Raw genomic sequence first — 16,402 nt, forward strand, 5'->3', positions numbered from 1 at the left:
GTATTTGTGTTCATCATGTAGCTACTTAGCCGTCATTCTTTTCTGTTCATGTGCTGGTGTATGTTTTTGGTTTTAGAATATTCATTTTCCAGGAGCACAGTTAATGGGTAGCAACATAAAAGAAAAAAAAATAGTTTAAACAAACTATTCACTTGAAAAATTTTGCTAGTTTTTTAAAAGGTAAATGAAGTGATGCAAGTTAAATGATCAGGTGTAGTCAATAGGAAAAGATTGATGAAATGACTGCAAAGAAATCTGCGAGCAGGAAAAGAATGAGTTGCCCAGCTTATTGTTTTTTCCTGTTCAAGACAGCTGGCCATTTCTAGCAGCATAATTTTGTGGTGAGAATGCTATAAGAATTTCTCTAAGAGAGAAGATTCTTTTTAGGTGTGCAGTGGGTTGAGAGATAAATGCTTTGGTAAGTGAAACGGAGTTGTCAGGAAGCAAAATTTAAACAGTTCAATAGAATGAATCTAGCACTCAGAAGACTGTCTTAGGGAAGTGACTTTGTAATGTGAAGTCTGGATATGAAAAATTGAGGGATATATTCCCTCAATTATATGTTTTTTTATATATATATATATATATATATATATATATATAAAATCCTTTGGGTACTGTGTAAGTTAAAGTTATCCACCAAATCCAGATAATGCTCTCCTTTTTTTTATATCTGTCTCTTTTTTTATATATCTATCTGTCTCTATCTAGGAATGCAGATACTTAGTAATCTTTTGGCATTTTTGAAAATCAGAGACTAATGAGACCTTCCTATGTGCTTTCTGGTAAAATTCTCCAGAAGGATAAGTGGATTTTCACAAGTTTGTGATCTGCCACTGATCTTTGTTAGGTCAAAAATGTTACAAGTTTTGCTGTATTTAAGCTGCTCATAGCCAGTTTGGTCCCTCTCGCAGTGTTTTCTCAGTCCCTCCTGGGCACTGCAGCCCCTGCCAGGGTATATTTATTTGATCCCCTCTGTTTCAGCCAGTGTACATACTTGTTTAGCAGTAGCTCCAAGCTGCATCCAGGTTTCTGAGAAGTTCATCATTGTCTTGGTCAGCGCTTTGTGGCTTGAGCAGCAAGATGTGGCTGTGAGTAAAAGGTAGAAGAGTCCCTGCTGGGATTACAGCCGGGGTGAGCACGAATGAGGTGGTGCTCCAGCCCCAGTGCGCTGCCTTTTTGCCAGGGTTTCCTCATTAGGCAGCAGAGGAAAACCTCCCCCCGAGGTGTGGAGCAGGGGGAGCTGGCAGTGGGCCAGAGCCTCCAGGCTCTCTGCTTGCAGCTGGCAATATCGCAGAAATCCTGGCAAAGGGGCATGGCCGGAGCACTCCGCTGCCAGCCAGCTGCCCTGTGCATCCGGGGGCCGTCGTCCATGCTGCGGCTGGGTCCCATGCTGCCGCTCAGAAACCCGCTTCAGTATTTTGGATTTAAATATGTGTATACTTAAATGTGGGTCCTCTCCTCGTTCTGCTTTCCAACCTGTATTTATACTGCTTTGGAGCAGGCAAACATGAGATATTACGTATTAGCATTGTACCCATGGGAAGTGTATCTTGGAATATGTTCTCCCTAACTTAATCTTTATACAATTTTATGCTTGTTATCAAAGGGCAAATGCAAAGTATAGGAGGCACTGACTTGACTGAGGTGGCAGAAAAGGAAGAAGTATATGGTGCCAGTGAAGTGGGTGATGTTGACTGGCCAATGAAGCATAATAAAACAAGAGCCAAGCCATTCTGGAGATGTGCTGAGGCAAAGAAGCATTAGAATGATTTTAAAAATGTAAACTGTGGCTAAAATCTAACAACACCATTTATTTAAAATTCTTTGTTGTTTGCCAAACTCTTGAAAACATCTTACCTGAGGATGAGATACAACTTGCAGACCAGGAGGAAGATCAGTTTCTGTTTTGGAAGGCTTGATTTAAAGAGATACAGTTTTAGCTCTGTCGCATGTGACTTCTTGTCACTGTTGGTATGTCACTTTATGTGTGTGTTTGGGTACATTTTTGGGTATCCTGTAAGTCATTTTATTCACATTTTCAGAATAAAGAAAAGCCAGTTAAGCTGCCTTTTACACTAATAGCTGTATGTTAACAGCTTTATCCACATCCTTGTGTATTGTAGAATGAGGCAATAAAATTAACAAATGAGAACTTAATTCCTGTTTCAAACACTTTTTCAGGGGGCTGCAGTTTGAAAGCTTTCTTTTATTTAATACTTAAACTTCTAGGTTATCCAAATGTACATTTGCTTCATTCAGTTGTGATTTTGCCATTACTTTTAGTAGAGGAAATGCTTTTTCAGTTTTTAAACTGTACAGCTTACTTATTTCCTGTCATACATATCTTTTCATTCAAGATAGCACTGCTAGTAGAGGTTCATTTTCTGTATCTATTTATTGATTACTTGTGTTATATATCAAAATATTTAATCACAGACTCACTGATCGAGTGTTTTTAAATTATCAAATGATTATAAGCAAGATGATGTGGTATGTGGTTACCAGTAGGAAAGAATACTCCTTTAAGAACCCTTGATCCCTTCATGAGGGAACTGCAGTGCTCTATCTTCTAAACGAGTGATTTTTCAATTAAAAAAAAAAAAGAAAAGGAAAGCCAAACTGATGATGTAGCAGTCAAAGGAATTATGTGCTGATCAAGAACCTGATAACTGGGAAATATGAAGTTCTGAGTCTGCACATCAGATAGCTACAGCCTATGCATTAAGAATGAAAACTACTTCTCAATGCTTTGAAAGCATGTCTAAAATCTGATCTGGAGTAATGGGACAAAATGGGTTAGCACAGCAGAAAACTTTTGCTTGCCATTGTGAACAGCAAATAATTTCTGTAAGCAAATAATTTCTGTAAGGATAATTTCTGTAATTATCCTCTACTTGGAGGATAAACATGTGAAAATGCACATGTATTAGTGGAGCTTGACGTAAGCTTCTGATAAATGATCAACTTCATCTCTGTTTTTGTTATGTTTTCAGGTGGGAGCCTCTTCTAGTATGTGAGCTACAGCGAGCTACACTGAATCATACGATGACAATGTTATCACTGCCACATCTCTGGGAACCCGTTATTCATAATTATATGGTATGTGAACTTCTGCGTCTTACATTAGCCATTACTTGTTGGAACAACACAGTAACAATAACATGAAGGTGCTAAAAGTCACTGAAGTAAACGTTAAACCAGATGTATAATCAGTTAAGCCCAGCCATTCCAACAAATGTTTATCTCCTAGGCTTGTTCTATATACAGAGTAGTGAACTGCTTTAACTATAAATATTGTCTTGAAAATGTATTTTTTTACAGATATCAGTAAAATGTTTCCTTTGGTGAAGTTATACTGGTATAATGATGACAGGTAGCTATATAGCCTATTATTACCTTTCTTAAAAAGAAAGCAGTGGTAGCGTTAACATAAAGGATTCTGTCCTTTAACTGCAGTTATGGCAGTAGAATTTTTGTGCTTAGGAAAGGTCATTAATTGCTTTTCTCCTTCATTCCATTTTTCAGTTTCTGGTCAATCTAAATTAGATTAATTTTACACACCAGTGAATCCTTGAAGAAGTGCAAATTAACTCCATTTTACCAAATTCAGCCAGATGATGGCAGTTATTCCCTTGACGTTTAGCTTTACATCACCCACTGTCTTTGACCAAGATGTCAATAGGAATTAAATCCATATAGCAAATCTTTTTTGCTCACCCTGTACAAGTAATTAGAGACTAAGATCCACATCTAGTTAAGGGAGGACTTGTATTTAACTTATGGCCTATGAGGCTGAAAAAAAGTTAGTGATAGCTGGCACATTTCTTTTCTACTGTTCTGACATGAAATTGTTAACACATGCTCAGGTACTGTAAAACCATGAACGAACTGGTTTTATGAGAATAGTTACATCATTATTTTATGCTTTTAAGCAGTTCGTGGCATATCATATAGCCATTAGCATGCAACATCCTCATCTGATTCATGACCCTGATGCAACTCCAGCTGAAGCTGGTGGAAGAATGTTCTGTCACTTTTATGAGAGTTGAATGCATGTAGCATTTGAGACCTTTCTTTAAGTAATGTTCCCTACATGGAAGTTTTGTTTAGTGATTAGCTAGTAATTAGAGATTAAGTGTTAAAAATACAAATGTTAAAAACCAAGTTACAAGGAAATGGATCACCAAACTGGCAAAGAGAAGAGGACCCAATTATAAAAAATGCTTGCCTATCTTCAAAAGTTAAAAAGTGATGAGAAGGAGAGGTGGCTGTTTGGTCTAAAAATGTATATCTGGATTTAATATTCTGTTTTTTAATATAATTTTGAAGACAACATCTGATGGAAATGTGCGTGATTTACTGTCAAATCAGTGATGTGAGAAATGGAAAGCAAGATGAAGCCTTACTGGGAGTGGGGAGAGGAAGTGTGTGCTTTGTTAAACAAATCAGAGTTTTGGGGAGAGCAATTCTCAACTAAAGCAACTTGTGTTCTGAATGGTGAAGATGTTTCTAGTTCTGGCTTGATTCTGGTTCTGTAAAAAGGAAGCTCCTGGAGACTGTCACTGCCACGGTCAGGTTCATACAGAAAAATGATTATCAGAATGGTGACCATTAGCAGGTCTCAAAGCCCACTGAGAACAAAAAGAAAGCAGACAACTTGGTGTTGTGCTTGTGAGGAGTTGTATAGCAAAAGGTTCTGTACTTTGCACCTTGTGCAAATTCTTTGGATATGAGGTAGTAACTTTCACAGATTTGTCATCTACTCAAATCAAAATTAAGTTTGCTTTGATAGTTGATTGTAGGAGTCAGAAGGAAGTGAAGGGCTTTTTTGTTTTTTTGGGGAGGTTTACTTTGGTTTTCTTCTCTTGCCAATTCTCATGCAGCATTGCAAACATTGCAGGAAACTAATCTGCAGGAGCATAGCTCATAAAAGATAGGACTTCAGAAGGACTAGATTCTTACTATTACAGAAAAACCTCTGAGACCATTAACACTTTGAAAGATTGCAAACTTCCACAGGAAATGAAAATCGATATTGGTTGGTGAAAGAATGACAGAAGGGAAAGAAACGGAAAATGTATTAAATGGTAGAAACATCAAAATTTGAGATCCATGCAGCTGCTAGATACTGATATGAAATTCTCAGTATTTTGGAAAAATCTGGCTTCCTCTCCCCTTTAGCCTTTCCCAGTGTCATTAACTGAATGTGGAGAAAACATTAATGTTAAAATTATTTTGATTTGGGGGCATAGTAGATTATATACTGTTTTAGAACAAAATTGAGATCACACCTAGAGAGTCCAATTACATTGTATTCTTCAGTGGAAGGTGTGTATGTGAAACCAAGTTGAGAATGAAAAGCCAGAGCAGGCCTGCCTTCATTGGTTAGCATTTCTTCCATCTAAATGTGCAATTTGACAGAGAGGAGAGAAAACTTTTCCTTTATGATTTGTGTTATTCTTGCCGAGATACAATCTGGCAGTTAAACACACGTGAAAATATCAGTAGTTGCGTGAAAGCTGAAGCTTCATTTGAAGTCAGGCTGAAGATCCACTGGAGACCATTTAACTTAAGCACATGCTGAAGAGATTTGTTGGTATCAAGGTCTTTGCTATTAAACTGTTAGTCAAAGGCCCAGGCACATAACATCTCCTCTCTCACTGCTTCTCAGTATCAACTTTGACGCTTTGGTGAACGGGACTCTCTCCTGGCCAGGTGCTTAACTGCAGAATTTAAATTTCCGTATTAGGGAATTCTTTCAAAGTGGACAGTAATAACTTCCAACATTTTAATAACTTTTCCTATAAGATCTGGTTACCTGAAATTGGAAAGAATAAGCAGGCTGTGAGAGATTTAACTTTATTAACCATCATAAATCCTTTCCCTTTTGACTCTAATCAGTCCCTAGAGCCCTTTTAATGCTCTTGACATTGCACTGGCCTTTCATCGTAGCACAATATACGTTTTCCTGTAACTAAAAAAATGATGGCAAGAGCTTTACTTAAACCAGAGGTAATGGAAGTAGTGGTAAGGATGTACAACTATCAGAAATTCATTGCAAGTGAAAGGAAAACAGAGAATTGCACTTTGGCAGCGCTATTTGGACTGCTAGCATACTTTTTCCATCAGTAGGATGAATATTTGGGACTCTTTACTACTACCACAAAGCTCAAGGCCTCCAGAACAGGAGGATCCCTGTAATTCTCCAAATGCCACTTCCCCTCCATGGAAGTAGCCCTCTGGGGGCAGAGAGGCAGGAAGGAGAGGGGGACCTGTAGGGTGCTGTTGACTTCCAGGGCACTGGCACTCGCAAGTCCTTGCTGGGACTCTCTGCCTTGTGAGATTTGTGGAAGACAGGGTGTGGGGGGTGTAAGTCTGGTGTGCAGGATGAGCTGCATGGCGCACGCCTGGTGGGAGCGCTCGGATTCTGTGGAAGAATCCGAGCCTGCTGGTGCCCCCGGATGCAGGAGCAAGCTCAGCACGTGCTAGCACCCGGGGACAGGTGAGCAGTGACTCCGTTTTGATACAGAAAGACAACAGTGCTTTGTACCTTCTGCTGGCAAACAGAGGGACACCAGGGGCGAAAGTCTGCTGCAGAAAGCTTCTTTATGAGCAGTCACAACCTCATATCCCTGAGGGCAGTGAACTGCAGGAAATCACTAACTCCAGGCAGGCTGATTCAGCCACGAGGAATTGCTGACAAGAAAGAGGTCGCTTGTAGCACAAATACTCAGAAATCCTGCTCAATTGGAGGTGTTCTGTGAATGGATCTTTTCTTTACTGGGGACAATACTAAAAGGCAGGAGTGTTACCAGGTGGTCGAAGGATAAGAACCTAAGCAACAAATGCCTTCTTCATAAAATACCTACCAGGATTATTGCTTTTCTATCCGACTTGCGCACAAAATTTTCTGGAAAGTGAAAGGGGAATTCCCCGGTTGGTAGTCTCTCTGTCTTTATGCTATCCAGGAATTCATGGGATGGAAAAGGCATCCAAAGAATCTCCCCTCGTGTAGAGAAGCTGAATTCCCTCTTGTTTTTCCATATATACAATTCAGCAAGTTCCTTAAGTAAACTCTCTAATTTTAAGCTTAATACTATGCAAATATTTAAGTAAGGGCATAAAAGCCTCAAACTGGCTTCACACCATGAACTGGCTTCCAGCTGTCTCTGCAGCTACGAATGCAATATTTATATGCATTAGTATTTATTTATTTATTTATTTATTATGGCCATCTTTTTTATAAGCATGGATATCTGTGTACCTTTGCCTTGAACATAAAAATAGATGCATTTGCAATTGTGTGTGCAACACAGAAACTTTGCAAAAACCTCAGATCTGCTTAAGATAGTTACTGTAGGCTGAATCTTTAGATGACACATAGTTGTACTGACTAATTCTTTCTATAACAGAAGTGCCCAAAGCTCTGCTTACTGTTGAAAGTCGACAGTTTGTGAAACAAAGATATAGAAAGACTGGCAACTGCTCCAAGAACCTTACAGTGTAGTTTGGTTGTCTGGAGAAACATTCAGAGGGTAGTAAAGAATATTCAGAATGTGTGTCAAGAGTGTTAGCGATGGGTATGTAAGCTAGGCTTCAAAAATCTAGTAAAATACTGCCTTGCTATATTATACAATCTTATATCCACATACATTTCATATGTTTTCCTCAGCCCTCGTCTCAGCTGCTGCATGCCTTTAAACAGCTTTGTATTAAAAAGGGAAAGTCCACAGTCTTATGGACCTTATGCACGTTATAAAATGTGCTCAGCATGTGAGCTATAGACTTCGTAAAGACAAGAACAGCTATGTCAAATGTGTTTCATTTACATGTGGTAAGATGGAAAAAGCAAAGTCTGCGTGAAGACGTACAGACAAGAAAGACACTGAATGCCTTAAATACTAAGGGAGTTAATGCTATGCAGTGATGTTGCTTCTGTTATAGGAAGTGTAAGAACAGTATGCTTCCTGGCGTACATCACCATCTAAACTGCAAAGGTTTCAGTTCCATGGCAACATGAAGAGCCCAATTGTGTTTAAGGTGTATGTATTAATGCATTCAGAGTAAGGGGTTGGGAGTGAGTTGGAAATAAATAAAATATACTGAATATTTTGCATTTATTTATTTATAGATAAAGCTTTTGTTCTTAGAAAATCAGAACTGACATGAATACGTGCGTCCCCTCAAAGTCTCTCACATTCTTTTTTTGCATGTGTTTTTCTCAGGCAAATGATGTTTTTTTAAGACTGTAAGTGCAGCAGCAGCTGAATGTTGCAAGAAAATGCTATTAATTCCTGAGACTGTTGTATATCCCCAGAGAGAAAGACTTGGTCAGTCAGGGGAATTACTTTTTCCAAGATGTACTGCTTTACTGTTTTGTCCCCAGAGTGAAGCAGTGTTTAGGGTTTTTGTATTATTTTTCTTGATTTTATTTTTTTTTGATCTATCCTCTTTCTGCCTTTCTTTATATCCACCTCCAGTTTCCTTCACCTCCCCTGGCTGAGGAGCCGGAAAGAAGGCTGAGCTCTGTTTCCTGACATCCAAAGAAATGTAAAAGAACAAGGAAACAGCGTATTTGGTTTTGCCTGCTTCACTTTGTAGACTGCTAGTCGTAGCACACCTGCTCCCAGACAGAGTCAGGAGTCATTCTCTGGAACAACTGGGCAGTTGGCAGGGAGTAACCTAGAGTTGATCACCAAGTGAATTTTGTTTGATCTGTTCTGTTTGATTTGTTGATTGTTTTGTTTGATCTATGTGAATATCACATGGGGGATTGTAACAAATATATTTTAGTCTTGGTGAAAAAATACCTAAGGCTGGTCCTGCTAGTTGTGCAAACTGCCAGCTGGTAGAAGAATTATAAACTTCCATGGTTTAAAGTCGGAGAGGGAGATGGGGGAACCTCCAGATGTTGGTATTTTTGAATCTAACAGCAGTGCTAATCTGGCATAGTAAAGCTGACAGAATCTGGCAACTTAAACTGGATTTACAGCTGCTTTGCATTGCTAAAACATGCAAAGCAGCCAGAACATATCAGTGAATCTGGCCTATAGATTTCAGCAAGGTTTCATGGCGTAACTGAGGAGAGAATATAGCCCTGCAGCTGGAATTTGGTCAACTGTTCTTAAGTTGCTGTGCGAAAAGGAATAAAATTAATCTCTCTCTTATCTGTATTATTATTATTATTTAAAAAAATAGGAAAATTATTTGTTAAAAGAAGTAGTTCTTTTTTCCATGGAAATGGGAACTCTGTCCTTGAGTTTCTACTGGGAGAAATCTGTCCCTGTTCAGGAGACCAGCACAACATGAGTAAATCTTTTCTAAGGGCATAAACAGGATTGAAATGATTCAGTGACCTTGTGTTGGCATTCCACAAAGGGGTGAAATTCACCCTCGAGGCAGCAGAGCTGCAAAGTAAGAAGGTGTCATTTTTGAGCAGTCGCTTTACAGGGGAGAGCGGCGCTTGGAAGCCCTAGCCGCTTGTCTAGTGCTCCATCTGACACTCTCCCAAACTTATCATTGTGTGGTTTGTAGTTTCTACACAGCCCGCCAAAATTAATAGCAGATGTAGCTCATTAAATATATGGATTTAAATTTTTCCCAAATTATGTGATACCTCTTCCTGCCTTTTTTTCCATAGCAGGACTGTACATACAATCTTCAATGAATAGCGGGATGCCTGCAAGTAAAGCTCTGTAGTAAGTGAGGCTAAAAATTCCTATCAGGTGCTGTGACCTAGCATAACACCAAACAGGCTATCTGTTTTTTTCCGAATATCTTCCTGATAGGGCACCTCATTCAGGTTGGCAGGAAAGATGAAGAGAAAGCACCAAGAGGAACATCAAAGACAGAAGAAAACGAGGAGACAAACTAAGGACAGGAAGAGAGAGGCATGAGGAAGCAGAGCGAAAGCAGAAAGGCCAGCAGAGAAACAACAGGGGGCTGGGAAGAGCATGAAACAGGAAAGGGATGATGGGCTGGTGTGTGCGAGGGAAAAGTAGTTTTTCAGATGTAACAAAAATAAATAAATAAGAGTGAGAAAATTAAAATACGTCAAGCAGGAGGAGATTTCAGAGTGATGAAGGAAGACAATTCAGACTGAGACGAACAGAAAAAAAAAAAGAGAACTATATAGATTAGTTTGGTATGCCGATCCACAAAATTTTCAATAGTGGTGGTTACAGCTGTGATGCCAAGAGCTTGTGACATTCCCCACATGGTACTTCTGGGACTCCCATAGGGCCTGGACAGCAGTGTGGAGAAACGCTCTCCCGTAACAATTTTCAATGTTTTTCTTCCCTCTTCAGGGGTTAGGCCACTACTCCCTTCCTTCACTTGGGAACGGTCCCTTGGGGACACCTGCCTTTTCTGCATTCCTCTGGAAAGCCTCTCAGGGCTTGGATCGCATCGGGAGGGAAGCGGGTGAGGCCAGAGCGCTGGTGCTGATGGGGGTTGTGCCAGTTCGCCGCTAAGCCTAACAGCGCGACGTGGGTAATAGTTCGGTCAACAGGGCAGACTTTCTGTGTTACTGTTTGCGTGGCAGGGTGGGAGGGTCGTGTTCCTCTGCCCTTTCACCCCAAGTTTACCAGAAATGCAAGAAAACAGGAAAATTACTCATCGTAACTATGAAGGTTGGTAGTCAGAAAAATGCGTCTGGTTCTCCTCTAGCATATCTGAGGAAGAGCTGTGGTTACGCAGGCAGGCATGAGGGCTCCCTCTAGATCCCTGCACTTTCACTTGTTCGAGCTATCTTGGCCACCAGAAATAAACAGCTGAATGGAAATTTTCTGGCTGTGAAAAGAAGCTTTTGAATGAATTTTACATCAAATAACAAATGTCTTCTTTCCTCCTCCTCTCCACCTACCTTGTTCCTAAACATTAACGTTTCATGTCACTTGAACTAAGTTCAGTGTCAGACTCACCAGATCCTACTGCAAAATACACCCCTCTTTTGTGGCAAACTGAAGAAGATGAGAGGCTTGTGGTGTTTTTCCTTCTCAGCCGCTGCTCCCCTGGGAAAAGAAGCTAAGGCTGTGTGAAGCTGTCTCCTTCCCACTCTGCTCAACTTTGCTCCTAAAAATGCTTCTCCCTCAGCTGCTTTGCTGCCTCTCTTAAGGAGGCAGAGTCTGGCCCACTTGGGGTCCTCATTTGCCGCAGGCTGTTTTCTCAGGTTGTGGTGACTTTCATGGTGGTAGAAGGCAGAAGAAGATTGTTGCGGGGTAGGTCATCAACAGGGCCAGCTGCGCCACTTGAAAATCATTACCTAAGAGAGAGAAAAAGATAAAAAATTATGAGAGTTAAACCCTGCCCAAAGCCCCAAACCTCCACCTCAGTTTTGCCGGTTTTGCTTCCTGTTTTCTTAGTGCTTTGAAGCTAAGCTTTTGTTGTGGTTCTGGAGGAAGGTTTAAAAATACGAAGGGGACAAATACCCTTTTTCTAAAATAAGTTGTTTTGTAAGCAGTGTTGCTAATATCGACTCTCCCTTAGGCCTTTCCCCACCCCAGTTTGCACCCACGTCTTGTACCTGGTGGCCAGCAGGCGGGAGGTTGCCCATTACACGAGGAGTTTGGAGGTGTCCAGCTGCTGCCTGGCTGGCGGGTGCGCGCGTGGGGCTGGGCAAGCCGGCCGGGCGACGTGCGCAGGGCCCTGCTCGTTCTTGGCTGTGCCCTCCGTGTCGGCATTTGTTCGCATTTCCTCCTCGTAGCCAGCTACCAATTTTGGTGAAACTTGTGGGAATTTAATTATCTTTGTGACTTCAGCTCCTCTTTCAGATGTGTTTGAAACTGAGCACTGGCTTCAGCCATGCTGGGGAGGGGGGAGACTAAAAGACAGTGCTACAGCAGATATCATACTTCTGTAGGAAATCAAGCTAAAAGGGAAGGTAAGCCCCTTTATGACCTTACTTCAAGATTTAGGAGCTGTAAGTGAAACAATATTGTAAAACCCATGATAAAATATTTATTGTTAGTAGATAGCTTCATCTCTTTTTCCATTTTCATATGTAATCCGGGACTTTACAAAGGGAGACCAGGCTGTGAAAGAGGATTTGTGTTTTTCCCTTCATACAGGGTGAATTTTTTTGTCTAGGAGAAAAGAATGAATGTCTGTAGAGCAGGAGAAGATGTTAGAACAGATAGGAAAGCTAAAGAGAAATGTATGTTCAAATGGTAGGTTTGTTCTGCAGGAAAGAGAATGGTTCTCACTGGAGAGTGGTGCCTGAAAAACTCCGCAGTATGTGGTAGGATTTATGATGTAGATGAGTGAAGGTGAACATTTCTATGGTTAAAACTTTGGGACTTGAGCCAATGGCACCTTAATAATCTTTCCTACTGCAGAGAAAGCAAGTGGCAAAGAAGCATAGAGGGAAATATATCTGTTCATGAAAACAGACCTTTTGACACTGACCGCAGTCTTACTGTCTTTGGTGGAGTGAATTCCTTTGGTAGGAATATTCCTGTATCACACTGTAGTTATGCAGATGCATGCTAATACTTGCTTATTTTGATCACTGCTGAAAAATAGAAGCAAAAGAAGTTGAATATGGAATTGGGATATTATAATACAGTATTGCATCACCTGAAATCAAAGCCAGCTCGATAACAATGGTTCATATTTGTGAAAAGAAAATCTCTCAACTGGTAGCTGAATTTTCTTCCCAGGTGTTAGAGAAAATCACTCTTCATAGATGCCATCTGAACAAGGCAGACATTTCTACGTGACAGAAGGAATTTTTCTCTTTTCTCTCACTTTGGTGATCAGTCCAGTATGTAGGAATCAGATTTAATCCCCAGTGTTTGTTTTAGGCTCTGTGAGTTTTTAATTTTCTTCTAGCAGTAACAATTGTTTTTGATAGATACTAGTTGTTTGTTAATTTGTTTGCAATCAGTTTTCCAAGAGGTTGCTTTAATGTGGGAGGAACAGAATTCTTTGGGTGCAAATGCTTGCTGCTGACTCTCCTCTTAGTCATTAAGAGATGTTTTTTCACATTAAAGCACCTTCACTTATAAAGGAAAACACTAAGCACCTTCCAGTACTAGACATGTGAAATGTGTGGTTGCCTGAAGAGAAACCATTCACTGAGCTGCAGTATGTGAGGACAGAAATGTCCAAGACAAGCCCAGATCGTTGTTAGAATCCAGGAGAGGCTGAAAGGCTGGCAGTCCCCTTTCTGTACACCTTACCGTGTCCTCCTGCACCAGGGGCCAGGTCCCGAAATCCCTCGAATTCTGGTTCCAAGTGCCGACCTACATCCATATACCACAAAGCTAAAAGATGTCCCTGTTCTTTTCCAAAAAGAACATACCTTTCCCCTCCTCGCCCCCAATTCCCTTGCCACCGTTTTGTATTTTTGAACTGCAGCTCTTTTAAGGCTCCCTGCCTCCGCAGTTCTTGCCTTTGTTTAGGTTATTTTTGGAAACTGGGCAACAAGGCAGAGGGATGAAATTTGGGGGAGTTAACTGCAGTAGAACTCTGAATCTCTTTATCTTCGTGTGCTTTCTTCCCTTTTTTCTTCTTGTGACCTCTGTGAGTGTGACTCGCATCACATCGCCAGTACCAGGGCGAGTCTTAGCAAACGCTCTTTGTGCTCAGCAAGTGACTTCTTCAGATGCAGAGGAATGCAGGTTCACAAGCTGCTCCCTTGACTTCCTGCAGCAGTCATCATTTTTCTTCTGCTTTTTGGGTCAGTCGATTGGCCAAAATATTGTAAGTGGTTGAATAGGGATCTGAGAGCTATGCAATATACACAGCATTTGGAGCTTATTTACCTTAAGGTAAATTGTGTGCACAGAAGAATGTATTTCCTTTATTATTTCCTTAATAAGGCAGCTCTATAAAGGTGCTTTTTCTTTCTAAATGTTGGTGTGTTTTTATATCCTAAGTGTTAACATGCTGCTTGCCAAAGCTTACAAGACAAAGAGAAGTCTTGGGAAGACTTAGGGAATGACACTGCAGCAAGCACCTGAAACCCAACCTGGCTGGGAGGCCTGGAGCTCGCGTTCCAGCACAGTTATGTGGGGCTGTGGGTTAGCCCAGGAGCTCTGGCATGCCAGCCACAGCCTTGCCTTTGGTGCCCCCAAAGGTCCCTGCTCCTCTCAGTGGGGGAGAAGCACTTCGTGCCTTACATTGCACATGCAAAATATAGGGAAAATTCTTCTCTAAAGGTGCGCGTCAAGGCTTTTTTTTTTTTCTGCTTTGGTTTTCTAAAATCATTAATGCATAGAAAAACATTGACCATGCAGTAGGTCAGGCTGTCCTTTTGATGACTGAGACACTATTCAGATAATTGAGATGCTTGTGATTGCCCATGAAAATTTGCTGATGTTTATGCTGCTGTCAGGTATTGAAGTTGCACCATAATATTTATTGTGGGATCATGCAATGGATTTTGAAGTAGATTTAGATCAGAGCAGAAAACTAGATTTTTTTTTTCCTGTGGTTTTGAAAATGCCTAAATAACAGTATAGTAATTGTTAAACGCTAAAAACTGGTAATATGTACACTGATAAGAGGAGGTTGGTAGAGGAGGAAGTAACCTGAGTTTGGCTGGTAAAGCTAGTATATAAATGGGAAATCAAAGTAAGGGATCACAGAATCACAGAATGGTTGAGGTTGGAAGGGACCTCTGGAGATCATCTAGTCCGACCTTCCCGCTCAAGCAAGGTCACCTAGAGCATATTAGACAGGATCGCATCCAGGTGTGTTTTGGATATCTCCAGAGAAGGAGACTCCACAGCCTCTCTGGGCAACCTGGTCCAGTGCTCTGTCACCCTCACAGTAAAGTAACTTCTCCTCATATTCAGGTAGAACTTTCTGTATTTCTATTTGTGCCTGCTGCCTCTTGTACTGTTACTTGGCATTATTGAAAAGATTCTGGCCCCATCCTCTTGATACCCTCCTTTAAGATATTTACAGACATTGATAAGATCCCCTCTCAGTCTTCTCTTGGACTGGGGAGCCCAGAACTGGATGCAGTACTCGAGATGAGGCCTCCCCAGGGCTGAGTAGAGGGGCAGGATCACCTCCCTCGACCTGCTGGCAACAATCTTCCCAATGCACCCCAGGAGACCATTGGCCTTCTTGGCTGCAAGGGCACATTGCTGGCTCACGGTCAACCTGTCATCCACGAGCACTCCCAGGTCCTTCTCTGCAGAGCTGCTCTCCAGCAGGTCAGCCCCCAGCTTGTACTGGTGCATGGGGATATTTCTCCCTAGGTGCAGGACTCTGCACTTGCCCTTGTTAAACCTCATGAGGTTCCTCTCTGCCCAGCTCTCCAGCCTCTCCAGGTCTCTCTGAATGGCAGCACAGCCCTCAGGTGTGTCAGCCACTCCTCCCAGCTTGGTATCATCAGCAAACTTGCTGAGGAGGCACTCTGCCCCCTCATCCAGGTCTTTGATGAAGAAATTGAAGAAGACTGGATGATTGACATGATCTTAAATCAGTAACATACTGTCTGTGGAGGATGAGTTTGGTGATAGTGATACAACAAGAAGTAATAATGAGGAGGACTTTTCCCTCAATGAAAAAAAAAATGCAGATAATTCTACACAAGACACTGTAAAACTAATGGAAAAAGTCAACCAAATGAGAATGAAAACAACAGAACATTGACTCTCTTAAAATACGTAGAAATTGATATTTTTTAGTACCGTTCTGTAGCAGAGATCAATTAAACTGCATAGAATGGTACTGTGAAATGGTTGCTGTAGGGAAGTCATTCCTCAGATTTTGTGAAGGAGTGCTGGCATTTAGCCTGTAGTGATTTTTTTCACCCAATCCCAGTACTTCTGGCTGGTACTCAATGAAGTCTTCTATGCTAAATTATTTATTTAATTAACAACAGCCACAGTTGTACTGAGAGACTAGCAACACAACAGCAGAAAGTCTTTCAGAGGTTAAATCTATCTTATTACAGATAGACTGCTTACGTATTCTATAAATAATTAAAAATAAGTGTATGTTGGCATTTTTGTTAAAGCTTATTAACAGCAGTTAATAATATTGCATCTGGTTTATGTACTGCTATGTGTTGTAGTCTTCTTATTTCTTGATTAACTAACCCAGAGGCTTATGAAGCAATCTAAGAAATCAGACTATTGCTAACTGAACTTTTGAACTTTTCTTTAGCAAAAGATACATCAGCAAGAGAAAAGACAAATCTATGAATGGGTAAGCATGAGCAACCTAGAAAATCTCATTTCAGTAGAGATGCCAGGATGAGGAAAGAGAGAAATTTCCCCCTTTTTTAGGCCAAATAGGCAAAGTAATGCTTTCTTCTTAGTCTAATATATTCCAAAGATAACAATTATAGCTGGTGATTTGAGGGAGTCCTAGGAAGAAAAGAATTTGAGTATAACTAATGAGAGAGGATATTTTTTGAAGAGAACTCTCTGGAGAGTCT

The 16,402-nt window shown here is 40.9% G+C and overlaps 1 protein-coding gene across 5 annotated transcripts in view; it reads left to right on the forward strand.

The window, feature by feature from the left end:
• HIVEP2 (HIVEP zinc finger 2) overlaps positions 1 to 16,402 on the forward strand; it is a 151,581-nt gene that overhangs the window by 37,002 nt on the left and 98,177 nt on the right. For all 5 annotated transcript variants that reach the window (XM_062572445.1, XM_062572446.1, XM_062572447.1 and 2 more), the window contains exon 2: positions 2,997 to 3,102. The gene's annotated coding sequence lies outside the window, so the exon portion shown is untranslated. The remainder of the gene's footprint in view (positions 1 to 2,996; positions 3,103 to 16,402) is intronic.

Source organism: Rhea pennata, chromosome 3 (assembly GCF_028389875.1).
Source record: "Rhea pennata isolate bPtePen1 chromosome 3, bPtePen1.pri, whole genome shotgun sequence".
NCBI lineage: Eukaryota > Metazoa > Chordata > Aves > Rheiformes > Rheidae > Rhea > Rhea pennata.